The sequence below is a fragment of the Gopherus evgoodei genome, chromosome 13 (assembly GCF_007399415.2).
Source record: "Gopherus evgoodei ecotype Sinaloan lineage chromosome 13, rGopEvg1_v1.p, whole genome shotgun sequence".
Classification (NCBI taxonomy): domain Eukaryota; kingdom Metazoa; phylum Chordata; order Testudines; family Testudinidae; genus Gopherus; species Gopherus evgoodei.
The window spans coordinates 14,784,051-14,797,029 of record NC_044334.1 but is presented as its reverse complement, the minus strand read 5'-3'; the positions used below and the strand labels follow the sequence as shown (position 1 = coordinate 14,797,029).

General features: G+C 46.3%; 1 long non-coding RNA gene across 1 annotated transcript; it reads left to right on the top strand.

Moving 5' to 3' along the window:
* Positions 1–470: 470 nt before the first annotated feature.
* On the top strand, positions 471–11,798 carry LOC115660801. Its single transcript, XR_004002942.1, has 3 exons — positions 471–574; positions 2,140–2,149; positions 11,788–11,798. It is a non-coding gene; the product is annotated as an uncharacterized LOC115660801 (long non-coding RNA).
* Positions 11,799–12,979: the final 1,181 nt, after the last annotated feature.

The following is a 12,979-nucleotide window of genomic DNA, read 5'->3' as shown; positions in this document are numbered from 1 at the left end:
AGATGCTGACTGTTTAAGTGCTAATGAGTCTAACGGGCCGTGTGCCAATCTAATTTTTGCAGGCTGCTGTGTGAGAAGATCTAGCAGTCACCTAGCTAGGCTGATTTTGGATCGTTATGTTTAATTCTATTCTGCACCATGCAAACACAAAGAAAATGACTTTGGTCCACCATGTGCCTCCAAGTTGCTGGCTGAGTATTGCTAATTTAACCCTTGCTCATTGGTGGCACTTATGTTTGGAGTACTTTCCACACTGCTGCTACTGTAATCAGTCTCTAACCTTCACTGCAGACATGCCAAGCTTGCGGGCAGAAAAATGCAGAAAATGGGCTTGTTTTTGGCTTAATTGGCTTGCGAGTTGCTTGTTGGTTAGTTTTTGGCTTGTAGCTTGTTGATTGTTTGGTTTGTAGCTTTTTTTGATTGGTTCCTGGCCAGGGCCGGTGCAACCATTTAGGCGACCTAGGCGGTCGCCTAGGGTGCTGGGATTTGGGGGGCGCCATTTTCTTCATCAGCGACCGCTGCGGCCGGATCTTAGGCTGCCCCGGTCACCGCTGGCATTTAGATGGAGGGAGCTGTATCAGGGAGGCGTGGGGAGGGCTGCCTGCAGCAAGTTGGGGGGGGTGGCATGCAGGGGAACTCCCCACCACAGTTCAACCCTGCTCCGCCTCCTCCCCAAACAGGCTGTGACTGCTTCATTTCTCCTGCCTCCTAGGCTTGCGGCACCAATCAGCTTAGGTGCTGCAAGCCTGGGAGGCGGGAGAAGTAAAGCAGCGACGGCGTGCTCGGGGAGCTCGTGCTTGTGTGCAGAGCAGGGGTGAGCTGGGGTGGGAGAGGTGCCTCAGGGTGGGGGGTGGGAAGCTGCCGCAGGGGCAGGAGGGGCGCCTCAGGGAGGGGGCACCTCAGGATGGAGGTGCAAGGTGGAAGTTTTGCCTAGGGCACAAAACATCCTTGCACCGGCCCTGCTCCCGGCAATCAGGGGCAAGAAGCATTACATTGGTGTAATATACGCCATCATATGCCAGCAATGCCCCTCTGCTATGTACATCGGCCAAACTGGACAATCTCTACGGAAAAGGATAAATGGACACAAATCAGACATTAGGAATGGCAATATACAAAAACCTGTAGGAGAGCACTTCAACCTCCCTGGCCACACTATTGCAGACCTTAAGGTGGCCATCCTGCAGCAAAAAAACTTCAGGACCAGACTTCAAAGAGAAACTGCTGAGCTTCAGTTCATCTGCAAATTTGACACCATCAGCTCAGGACTGAACAAAGACTGTGAATGGCTTGCCAACTACAGAACCAGTTTCTCCTCTCTTGGTTTTCACACCTCAACTGCTAGAACAGGGCCTCATCCTCCCTGACTGAACTGACCTCGTTATCTCTAGCTTGCTTGCTAGCATATATATACCTGCCCCTGGAAATTTCCACCACATGCATCTGAAGAAGTGGGTATTCACCCACGAAAGCTCATGCTCCAAAACGTCTGTTAGTCTGTAAGGTGCCACAGGATTCTTTGCTGCTTTTACAGATCCAGACTAACACGGCTACCCCCTGATACAATTACAAAGAGTATCTCTATAAATGGACCTTAAATGGATACGACACTGCACACTTCACTAGGGTTTTCCATCAAGGAAGTGTTAGAGGAAATAATAGGGTCTAGGGCAGAGGTGGGCAAACTACGGCCCCCGGGACCCTCTTGTCTGGCCCCTGAGCTCCCGGCCCAGGAGGCTCGTTCCCGGCCCCGCCCTCACTGTTTCTCCTCCCCCGCAGCCTCAGCTCACTGCACCGTTGGTGCAGTGCTCTGGATGACAGGGCGGTGAGCTCCTAGGGCAGCGCAGCTGTGGAGCCCGGCCTCACCCTGTGCTCTGTGCTGCACAGTGCGTGGCCACCTGTGCTCCAAGTGGTGCAGTAAGGGGTCAGGGAGCAGGGGTCAGGGGGAGTTGGATAGAGGGCAGGGGAGTTTGGGGTGGTGGTCAGAGGGTGGGAGTGTGGATAGGGGCCGGGGAGGTCAGAGGACAGAGAACAGGGGGGATGATTGGGGGCAGTGGTCCTGGGGGGCAGTCAGGAAGGAGGGGGGGTTGGATGGAGCGGGGGGAAGTAATGAGGGATGGGGTTTCTGGGGGAAGTTAGGGGACAGGGAGTGGGGGGGTGGATAGGGGATGGGGGCCGGACCAAGCCCCACCCCTCAACCGTCCCTCCATACAATTTCCAAAACCTGATGCAGCCCTCAGGCCAAAAAGTTTGCCTGCCCCAGTCTAGGTCCAAGTTCTATTAGTTCAATGTCCCTACTGATAGAAAAGGAGAGGGGGAAAGAATTCCTTATGTCCTGATTTTTAGCAAATAGAAAGACGTACAGGGAGAACGGAATGACCAGGATATTATTTATTTGTCTCGCGCTGGTGTCTAGAAGCCCAATCATGGACCAGGACCCTATTACGCTAGGTGCTGTACAAACCCAGAACAAAAAAGACAGTCCTTGCCCCAAAGAGCTTAAAATCTAATAGCCAGGGAAGAATATTAATATAAAAGTAAGTTACAAAAATAGGCAGCCCTCTCCTATTGATCCCTCCCCTTCTTAGCTAGCCCTTTCCTAAACTGCCCTTGTTATTCATATTGGTTCAGCTAAATATATTGTTCCTCTCTTCTTCTTTGTAACGTCATGATCCTCATTGCACCATATGTATTTTTATCCCCGCAAACAATAAAAACCTTTGAAACAAAAACGGCAATATCACAGAGACTAATTTAAAATACAAACGTTTGTAAACATGTGTAATGTGAGCCTTCAAAGCCCCAGGCAGCTGAGTGTGGTAGTTGGATTGTACATCCTCATCTGCATTCTTTTCAGTTTGATTAAGGATAAAGGGGATCACTAATGGTGTACAAAGGAACACAAACACGCTGTAAAACAAATGGTTATATCACTAAATGAGGCACAACCTGCAGGATGAATAACTTCAGCGATAAAGACTCAGGTCCAGATCCACAATCCAGGCACTGATGTCAGTGGAACTTAGGAGCCTAAATGTCTTGGGGTCTGAGTGCTGTAAGCTTCTGTCCCATAGAAAACTGTATGGAGGGAGCAGGGAGCTGTGAAAAGATGCCTGAGGAAGAAGGTTCTGTCTAAACAGCAATTTCCTTTCTGGGACAGGAGGTATTTAAACATCCGTACCTTGAACTGGTTAAAAGAGCTGTATTGATAATGCAGTTTTGTAGCTTCTGATTTACATTGAACTGACCTGCCATGGAGCAGATGATGGATGCTGTCCAAAGGCCTGCTCTAAAACCCCTACAGCTATGCTGATGGATGCAGAGTGCTTGCAAAGGCCAGAACTGTAGGGGCAAAGTGCAGGGGCAGGGGAGGGAGGTCAGAGGGTGGCTGGCCCCAGTAAATGAAGCAGATCCAGCACCCTTGTGCCAGTTTGGCCAATTCAGAGGGTGGGCCAGCACCTGGGGTTGTCAAGGATCAGGGAGAATCTGACAAGGAGGTGGGGAGGACTGGCAAGAAAGGGACCTAGCTGTCAGAAGGACAAAGTCTCTGCAGGCTCTCCTGGGAAAGCAGGAGGAATTAAGAGGAAGCCAGTGGAGAGACTAGCTGAGGTTCCTGAGTCAAAGCCAGGACTGGGAGGTTGACAAGGACTGAGAGGGAGGAGCCAGGGGAGGGGTGAGCCCGGTGACCTTCCTGAACTACTGCCAGAGAAGGCAGGAGAAGACTGAGGGCTTAGGCCAGCAGAGGGAGATGCTTGCTGGCCCTTGGAGCCTGAGAGCTGAAGCTGGAGGTCCAGAAAGGGCTGAGGTCTAGAGTGAGGTCTGGTGAGGGGTGCCTGAGCTTGGGGCATGGTGCTGGGTGCTAAGGTACTTGAGGTACAATCTGGACTAAGGTGCTGAGACTTGTTTTGTTATGGCTTATGTGCAGCGGGCTTTCTTCTGTAACAAAGTAGCCCCACAAGGGCTATTTGTTCTAAGTTCAAATGTGTGGACTATTTCTGAGAACTCTGAAAGAAGGAAACTGAGGCAAATGTGCTTCAGTCAGGCCTGCTCTATTATGGCAGGCGGTTTCCTCTAAACTAAACCTGTTTAAAACGTCTGACTTGTTCCTCTCCAAAGATGTAGGAGCCCTAGTGCACAAAAGACTCCAAGCAGTTGCCAGAATCTTAGCCACCTTGTCATCTAGACTTGCTCTCTTTTCTGCTTGGGAGCTTGGTTTCAGGACAGATTTTTTGCACAGCACATATAACATCCCCCAGGGCCCTGTGATTTTCCTTGACTTCTTTCACCTGGCCTCTCGCCATTGATTCTGTAGGACCTACTGATGATACGCCTTGCCCTCCTGACACTGTGCATCGCCACAGAGTGGGTGGGGGAAAGCAGGCTGCCTAGACAATTATCCACTGCGCACAGGGGTTTCACCTTGTTTTTTTTGTTTGCAGTTATCTGTTTCAAACTATTCATTGCTGCACTGAACAGTGGAGGGGAGTATATTGCCCATGGAAAGAAGAGTGAAGTGCAATTGGGAAAACAGTTGGTATCCTGGGTCAGCAACGGAAAACCCGCCGGAGAGGATGGTGACTTGCCTGGGATGAGAAAGAGAAGGATGAGGTGTGTGGAGAACAGCCTGGGGGATGGGTGGGAACAGGAGGAATGACTCTGACTGCAGAATATGCTGTCTGAGGAGGAGAGACAGGGGAGGAGAGCTGTTTTGCTTTGCATGGTTTATAGGCCTGGACATGGCCCCTAATTGTGCAGATCATGTAACCTGCCTAGAGACCCGGTTGAAAGTCTCGAAAACACAGAGCCCCTCTTGGGTGCCTGGCTCTCCCTGCATTTTTTCCTTTACCTGCCTTGCATTGTGGAAGTCCAGGAGGGTCAGGCTGAGGACACAGCTTCCTGCTGATGCCTTCCTTGCTGCTGACCGAATCACCTGGAAGGGGCTGCCAGTTGAAGTCAACGGAATTGTGCCACTTATACCAGCTGGAGTCCTGGCCCACAATTCTGATTCAGGAGAACAGACTTAGAGATCAGCTCCCACTGAGTGCCTTGGGGGCGGCACAGGTGTGACTGGTGAATCAGCATCGCTCCATTCAAGTCAACAGAGCTACACTGATTCACACCAGCAGAAGATTTGACCCAAAAGGAGGCCTGGCCAGGGCTGGGTATGTGGCCTCCATGGTACTGCTCAGGAATCCTGGGTTGAGATCTGCTCCTGGGTTTGTCTCCAATGTATGGCCGCATAGCTGGCTGGCTGGCCCTCGGTATTTTTAACATTCAATAATTGTTTTTCAAAGGGTTATAAACACGAGCAGGTGTTGTAATGCCCAAAGCATCTCTAACATCTTTGTTTCATTTCCTTGAAAGCCTTTTTGAAACTGAAATGCATTTTTTTAATTCCCTCTAGATAAATTTTCTGTACGATTGGGGAAACTGTGTCTCCTAACTCCACTGAATGCTTCTAACATGGTAGTGCTTAGTATGACTTCTGGCATATTGTTGTTGGCTCTCCGACTAGATAACGTGTCAAGCTGTCCTGGGGGCCTTAATTATCACAACTTCAGGTCAGTGTTGCCTGCCTACGGCGCAATCCCACGGCCTAGAGTGAAACCTGAAAACACTTAATTAAATGACATTCCACAATAGATTAATGTATCGGAAACTCAAGATCCAGAAAAAGGATATTGCAGGAGGAGCAGCAGCAGGAGCATATGCTCTTCCCCTTCAGGATAACATCCTGACAATCTCTTTCAACTTGAACATCTTCAAAAAGCAGCAGTGTGAGATCAGTGCAGGATAGTCATCTGGCTTTTTGGTTTGTCCGCATAGTGATGCGTAGAGAACTTGTTTTGGACCAGATCCTCTGTGATCACGAACTTCATTGTAGCTTTGCTGATTTGCTCCACCTGAGGATCCATTCCTGATCAGTCACCAGTTATAACCCTGCAACTCCCAACGCGCTCAATGGGAGCTGAGTGGCTTTCACCAAGGCAGTATTTGGCCCTATATTTTTCACCTATAATCATGGCTGAATTCTGGCCTGATCTTGAAGTATGCTCCTGTGAGTAAGAATTGCAGGGCAGGTCTCCAGCTAGTATAAATCTGTATCGTTCCATAGGCTTCACATGGAGTTAGGCCAATTTATAGTAACACTGGATCTGGCCCTGTCAGAATAGGAATTTGTAGGGTTGGATCCTTCAACCATCTTTTCCCAAAGTGATCAGTGATTTTGTGTGCCTCAGTTTTTTGGTTGCCCAACTTGAGATGTGGGCTCGATTGTCCAATGTGTGAGCACCCAGAGCTCCAGCTGAGTTTCTGCTCAGCACTTCTGAAATTCAGGGCCAATGTGTCTCTGAGACGGTACCCAAAATCAGGGCCCGCTTTTGAAAACCCTAAATCCAACCCCCATCTAGCAGGCAGGTGGCTACAAGGCATTGCACTGTGTGCAATACACACCATCAAGCTGCATTAGAAACCCCCCAGGGAGCCAAAGTCTAAGTACACTGCAACTACAAAAGATCTGACTAAAATGCTGTAAATATTACGTTGTACAGACTAGCACTGAAAACTTCATGATGATGTTCAGAGCAAGGAAATGACAGCGAGTGGGACACATGCACCACACACAGGGCAAATCTCTTACAAGGGCCAATTTGTAAAGGCAGTTATCGCTAATATTGTGTTCTATCATATTATTCTTCAATTATTTGCTCCAACAGCTCTCTTGTCTTGGCCTAATAAGCCGGCTCTGCAGAAGCTACCCACGATTGATTTCCTTTCTGCAAAGAGAAGTGGATCATGGTTGGATTTTGTGACATTTCTGCAAGCTTAGCTTGTTTGTTTCTGGTCCTTCCTCTCCCCCTCCTCAGTCCTGTGACATATTTTAGACAATTAAACTATAGGATGGAAATTAACGTAATGCTTGTGTTAATGTTGGAGCAGGCACCAGGGGAAAAATACACAAAAGGAAAGCCAGGCTAACCAGATCAGTGACATTGGTTGCTGGCAAGGTGACTTGTCAGTTTAGTGGCTCTGGTTAAGAATTAGAATCCACCGAAGGGGGGAAGGAGGAGGGGGTGTTGCTAGGCAGCGCAGTGGGTAAATGCATTAGCCTCATACCTCTAGAGACCTTAGGTTTAAGTATTTCTTATCTTACAAGTGAAAGGAGTTTAGTGGTTCCAGCTTAATCCCTAGTGCATATTTTGTCCACATTATAAAATGTACCACATGATATGACACAACTGGCAACCTCTGGTGTGTGGAGAGACAAGAGGTTCTTATCTGAGAGCAGAGGCAATGTGGATTATTTCTAACCTGTGTCGGCTGAACAGTCTGAGGGAGCCTTATGCATTGGTTCCTTATCTCTATAATAGAGAGGATAATATCTCCTATCTTCCCCTTCTGTCTTGTCCATTAGACTGTAAGCTCTGTGAGGGTAGAGACTGTCTCTTATTATGGCCCCGACCCTGCAGACACTTATGCATACGCTTAATTTTACTACCATGAGTTGTTCCATTGATTTCAATGGAGCCACTCACATTAATGAAGTTAAGCGTGAAAGTGTTTGCAGTGTCGTGCCCCACGGTTTGTATAATACATAACACAATGGGGTCCTGATCCTAACTGGGGCTTATAGGCATTACCGGAGCACTATTACTGGTCTCCTGCCTGAATGATGCAAGATTTGATCTAGTAATTGGGCCTATAATTTGACCTTAATTGTGAGTTTAATAGTGAAAAAGATCATAAAATATCACACTAGCCATAATAAATAAATGTTGATGATGGTTGGATGGGGGAAGGTGGAAAAAGGAGACAGGCTGAACTCGTACAAACAAAACAGCCTATTGATATAATTCAAGAGCTGTGTTAAGGTCATACCCAGGCGGGTGAGCGGGTGGCACTTCCCAACCCTGGGCGGGAGGCACAGTCCCCTCCCCCGCCCAACCCCAAACCAGAATGCAGGACCAGAAACCAGTGAAATGCTGGCGGCTGAGTGGGCAGCTGGCTCCCAGCCACTCCAGAGTTCTGGGCGGGTCAGTGGGCCACGCGTCCCAGCCCTAGGCAGGCGGCACAGCCTGCACCCCCAACCTCGGAGAGGCAGAAGGGCAGACAGCATTTTCCCTCCCAGCATGTTGGATGGGTGGGATAGCCTTCCCCCAGCCCTGGAGTGCTGGCCGGCCTCCATTAGCACCCAAGTCTGGGATCCCAGCCACAGGGGAGAAGAGCCTCCCACAGGACAGCCCAGGAAGCAGAAAGGGGCCTTGGGGTGGAGCATGGGCAGGGCCATGCAAGGCTGTTTGGGGAAGCACAGCCTCTCGCTGCCTTCGATACCTGCTGCCAATGCACTGGACCAAAATAGATGTGTTGGTGAACAAAATAATGAGGAGTTGGGGTTATTCCACGAAAAGAGACTTTGGGAGTGAAATTTGGGGGAAGCAAACACAAGAATTGCTGATTGAAAGAAGAAGGAACAAGCTTCACCCTCATGGTTGCCACCCCATTGTGTCCTGGGACCCTGGAATCTACCATAGCACATCAGACCGTCTTCATTCTGATCCTGAGAGAGGTCCTGACTAGACTGGGCCAGAAAAGGAACTCAGATGACATCGCCACCTCCACCAGCTCTGGATAAAACCTGAACACTCACCTTATTTTTTCTTTCCTGTTCCTCTTCTTTTGCCTTCTATCTAACAAGAGTCTGACTTAGTTTGCAAAGATTGAATATTTTGCAACACTGCTATAGGCCTATGACCAGAGAGACAGATAAAAGCAATGCCCAAGACTGCCTGGTGCTGGTACAAGTTTACCAGATCATGGAGTGGCTAATAAGATCATGTTCCATGCCTGTGTTTCTCCAGCAGTGAAGTTGCAAGTGAAAGTCAACACCAGAAACAGAAGCTGCATTTGTTGTTCTTTTCTCTCCTCTTTTATTTTTGTCTTCTAGGAAATGGGATCAGATTTTAACAAGGGTAACGAGCCTTGTGGATAGGAGGAAGCGGTAGATGTGGTATATCTTGACTTTAGTAAGGCTTTTGATACTGTCTCTTATGACCTTCTCATAAACAAACTAGGGAAATACAACTGAGATGGAGCTACTATAAGGTGGGTGCAAAACTGGTTGGCAAAACGTCTCAGAGAGCAGTTATCAGTGATTCACAGTCAAGCTAGAAGGGCATATCAAGTGGGGTCCCACAGGGACCAGTTTTGGGTCTTGTTCTGTTCAATATATTCATCGATTATTTAGATAATGGCATAGAGAGTACACTTATAAAGTTTGTGAATGATACCAAGCTGAGAGGGGTTGCAAGTGCTGTGGAGGATAGGATAAAAATTCAAAATGATCTGGAGAAACTGGAGAAGTGGTCTGAAGCAAATAGGATGACATTCAATAAGGACACATGCAAAGAACTCCTCTTAAGAAGGAACAATCAGTTGTACACAAACAAAATGGGAAATGACTGCCCAGGAGGGGCTGTGGAAAGGGATCTCGGGGTCATAGTGGATCACAAGCTAAATATGATGTGACACTGTTGCAAAAAAAGCAAACATCAATCGGGGATGTATTTGCAGAAGTGTTATAAGCAAGACACGAGAAGTAATTCTGCTGTTCTACTCTGTACTGATTAGGCCTTAACTGGAGAATTGTGTCCAGTTCTGTGTGCCCCATTTCAGGACAGATGTGGAAAAATTGGAGAAAGTCCAGAGAAGAGCAACAAATATGATAAAAGGTCTAGAACACATGCCTTATGAAGAAAGAGTGAAAAAATTGGGTTTGTTTAGTCAGAGAAGACTGAGGGGGGACATGATAAGAGTTTTCAAGTCCATGAAAGGTTGTTTCAAGGAGGAGGGAGAAAAATTGTTTTTCTTAACCTCTGAGGATAAGACAAGAAGCAATGGGCTTAAATTGCAGCAAGGAAGGTTTAGGTTGGACATTAGGAAAAAATTCCTAACTGCCAGGGTAGTTAAGCACTGGAATAAATTGCCTACGGAGGTTGTGGAATCTCCATCATTGGAGATTTTTAAGATCAGGTTGGACAAACACCTGTCAGGGATGGTCTAGATAATACTTCGTCCTGCCTTGAGTACTGGGGACTGGACTAGATGAACTCTCAAGGTCCCATCCAATCCTACAATTCTGTGTTTTAACAGCAACAACTCCTCCAGCCCATCTCAACTGACTCATCCCATTTTCCCCAAAAGGACAATTATTACAATCTTTAATACCATCTAAAAGGCTATCAAATGTGGGGAGATTACTTCTAAAAACTCTCTCCAGCGAAAGGGAAAGGGAGCAAGGGATGTTAGAATGAAAATCTTACTTACTACTTTACATTTTGAATGCTCTGTTTCTTTCCTTTCTCTCTGTCTTTAATCAAACGTTAAAACAATGTTAATAAGGTTTGCCACGGTACTAAGCAGGCTGAGGTCTCTGAATATCAAACCTTGTTTAATGTTGGACGGTTACAGGGTCATGTTAACGCCTTTGACTCTGGCCCCATTTGTTCCATCTAAATTAATACAACAGACCCTACCTAGTGTTAAGTATTCCCCAATATTAAAATGTATCAGGTTCTTCCACCACAAGTTTTTGTTTGCAGATCTAAAGTAGAATAGATTAAAAAACAAGCGAGATCTTACAGTAAAAGCCCAGTAGTAGATATTCTCTGGGATGGAAAAATTGCTGCTGATGCAGCTGTCAAAGATTTTTATGTACCTACAGAGAGTTTGCACATGAGACTAGGCAGAAGCCCACAGGTCTGCACTGATTTCCTTTTAAAGCTTTGCATTTAGTAAAAAAGGAGTAGCTATAGATTCATTTTCTTTCCTCTATATTTATTATTGCGCCTCTGGAATGGAAACAGCAAGTGCTTTGCTAAATCGATAAAAAGACTGTCTGGCTTCAGTCTGAAAGCTCAAACCTGTGAGGCACAGAGCACCTTCAGCTTCTGTTGACTTCTATGAGGAGTCCAGTGTGGTCCTCATACGGCAGGATGTAGCCCTCTGTTCCTCAGCGAAGTAGAAAGTCAACCTCTCTGGAAGCACTTGGGTGAAACCTGCAGCCCTTACTCAGGGCTATATTGTGTGATTCTTGCTCAGTTGGTGAATACTTCCTCCCAGGAGTTAGGTCCACTGAAAATGCAGCTATGAGTAAGGGGTTGCACCAATCTAGCCCTCAGTGACTTCACAGAAAGCTTTGCTTGAGTAAGAGCTCCTGGGGTAGGCCTGTGTGTATCACCCCACCCCAACTTTGAGGCTCCGTCAGACTGCCAGAGTAGTGTAAAAGGCCCTCAGACTCAAACTATACCCTCAGAGTTGCTTTTTTAGGAGTCACTGGGCGTTCACATGTTTCCAAAGGGAAGAACTGGGTTCTGAAGACTTTCATTTAATGTGTGTACTTCCAAAAGATTTCAGGTGAAATTTCAATGAGCCGGAGATGTACATAGCACAAAATAATTGATTGAATCTTAATCAAATCCGACTGTTCTCGTGCAGGAACAAAAATAAGGTATCTTAAAGCAGGGCAGCCACTTACATTGTAGCAGATGTTTCTTTTTATTGTTGGAAAAACAAATCTTTATTAAATACCAAAGAAAGCCCCATAAATCCGGGAAGGCTGTTGATTCTATGCTGAGGACATCTCTTCCTCTCAAGCCAGACAGTCTTATTTCTTCAAAGTTGTTTTGTTTTTCCTGCTGATCCTTCCATGGTGTTTCCATGACATAAAGGCAAAAGGGAAGATGAATATTTAATAATGGAAACAACCTGATAGTTTAAACTTGAAAACAGAGCACAGGGAGTGTAGCAAATACGCTAACAAAATACCTTTCACACCAGCAATTCCTCCTCACTGGTGGATTTTGACAAAACAGAGATGCTGGTGATGATTAGTAAGATTTTCCACAATTAGCAGCAGGCCAAGATAGCTGGGCATGACATGGCTGATTTCTGGGATAGTCTTCTTTGGGAACATGTCTGGAGCAAAACAACACATTTTTATGGCCTGTGAATTGTGGAGACACAACTTGGGTAGAAAGTATCAGAGAGGTAGCCATTTTAGTCTGGATCTGTAAAAGCAACAAAGAATCCTGTGGCACCTTGCATGCATCTGACGAAATGGGTATTCACCCATGAAAGCTCATGCTCCAAAACGTCAATTAGTCTATAAGGTGCCACAGGACTCTTTGCAACTTGGGTAGAATATATTTTCTGCACTGAAATGGAAACAAGTCTGTCTGGGTTATCTGGAGAATGCTAAGTGTAATAAGTTTGATTTTTTTTCATTAGGGCTACTTACTAATGGCATATTCTGCTTTTAAAAACAACCACCCTCCATCAATTAATAAACAGAAGATTGTGATTGACTAAACAGAAAGGTGCGCAAATCGACATTGTTTTTTCACCAGTTAATGTCTGTAGATGTAGTATTTATTCATAGAAACGCACCAATGGCACTCTCAGAGCAATAGTATAGGAATGGGCAAGAGAGCTTAGCCCCAGCTGACTTATGCATGTTAACTACTATATAAGGCATATGAATGAATGTTGAACAGGAAGGTGAGGCATCACAACCGTACTCTGATATATACAATAATTTTCTAAGCAAAAGCTAAACAGAAGACACACCTACAGACTTGGAACAGGGTACCTAGGTAACTTGCTCTGTCCTCAGAGAAGACCCCACAGTATCATGCATGGTTTTGTTATTGTTCTTGAACTATTGTAAAATGCTTTATTGCAGTAATTGGTTCATTATTCCTGTGTTTGCCAGTCATAGAGTGATGCTGGGAGCTTGCTTGCACAATGCAAATCATAGATTATATGCAAATCTATCTGCAGTCCTGTCTGCATATCTAAGGGGGATATGACAGAGGTCTATAAAATTATGACTGCTGTGGAGAAAGTAAATAAGGAAGTGTTATTTACTCCTTCTCATAACACACGAACTAGGAGTCCCCAAATTAAATTAATAGGCAACAGG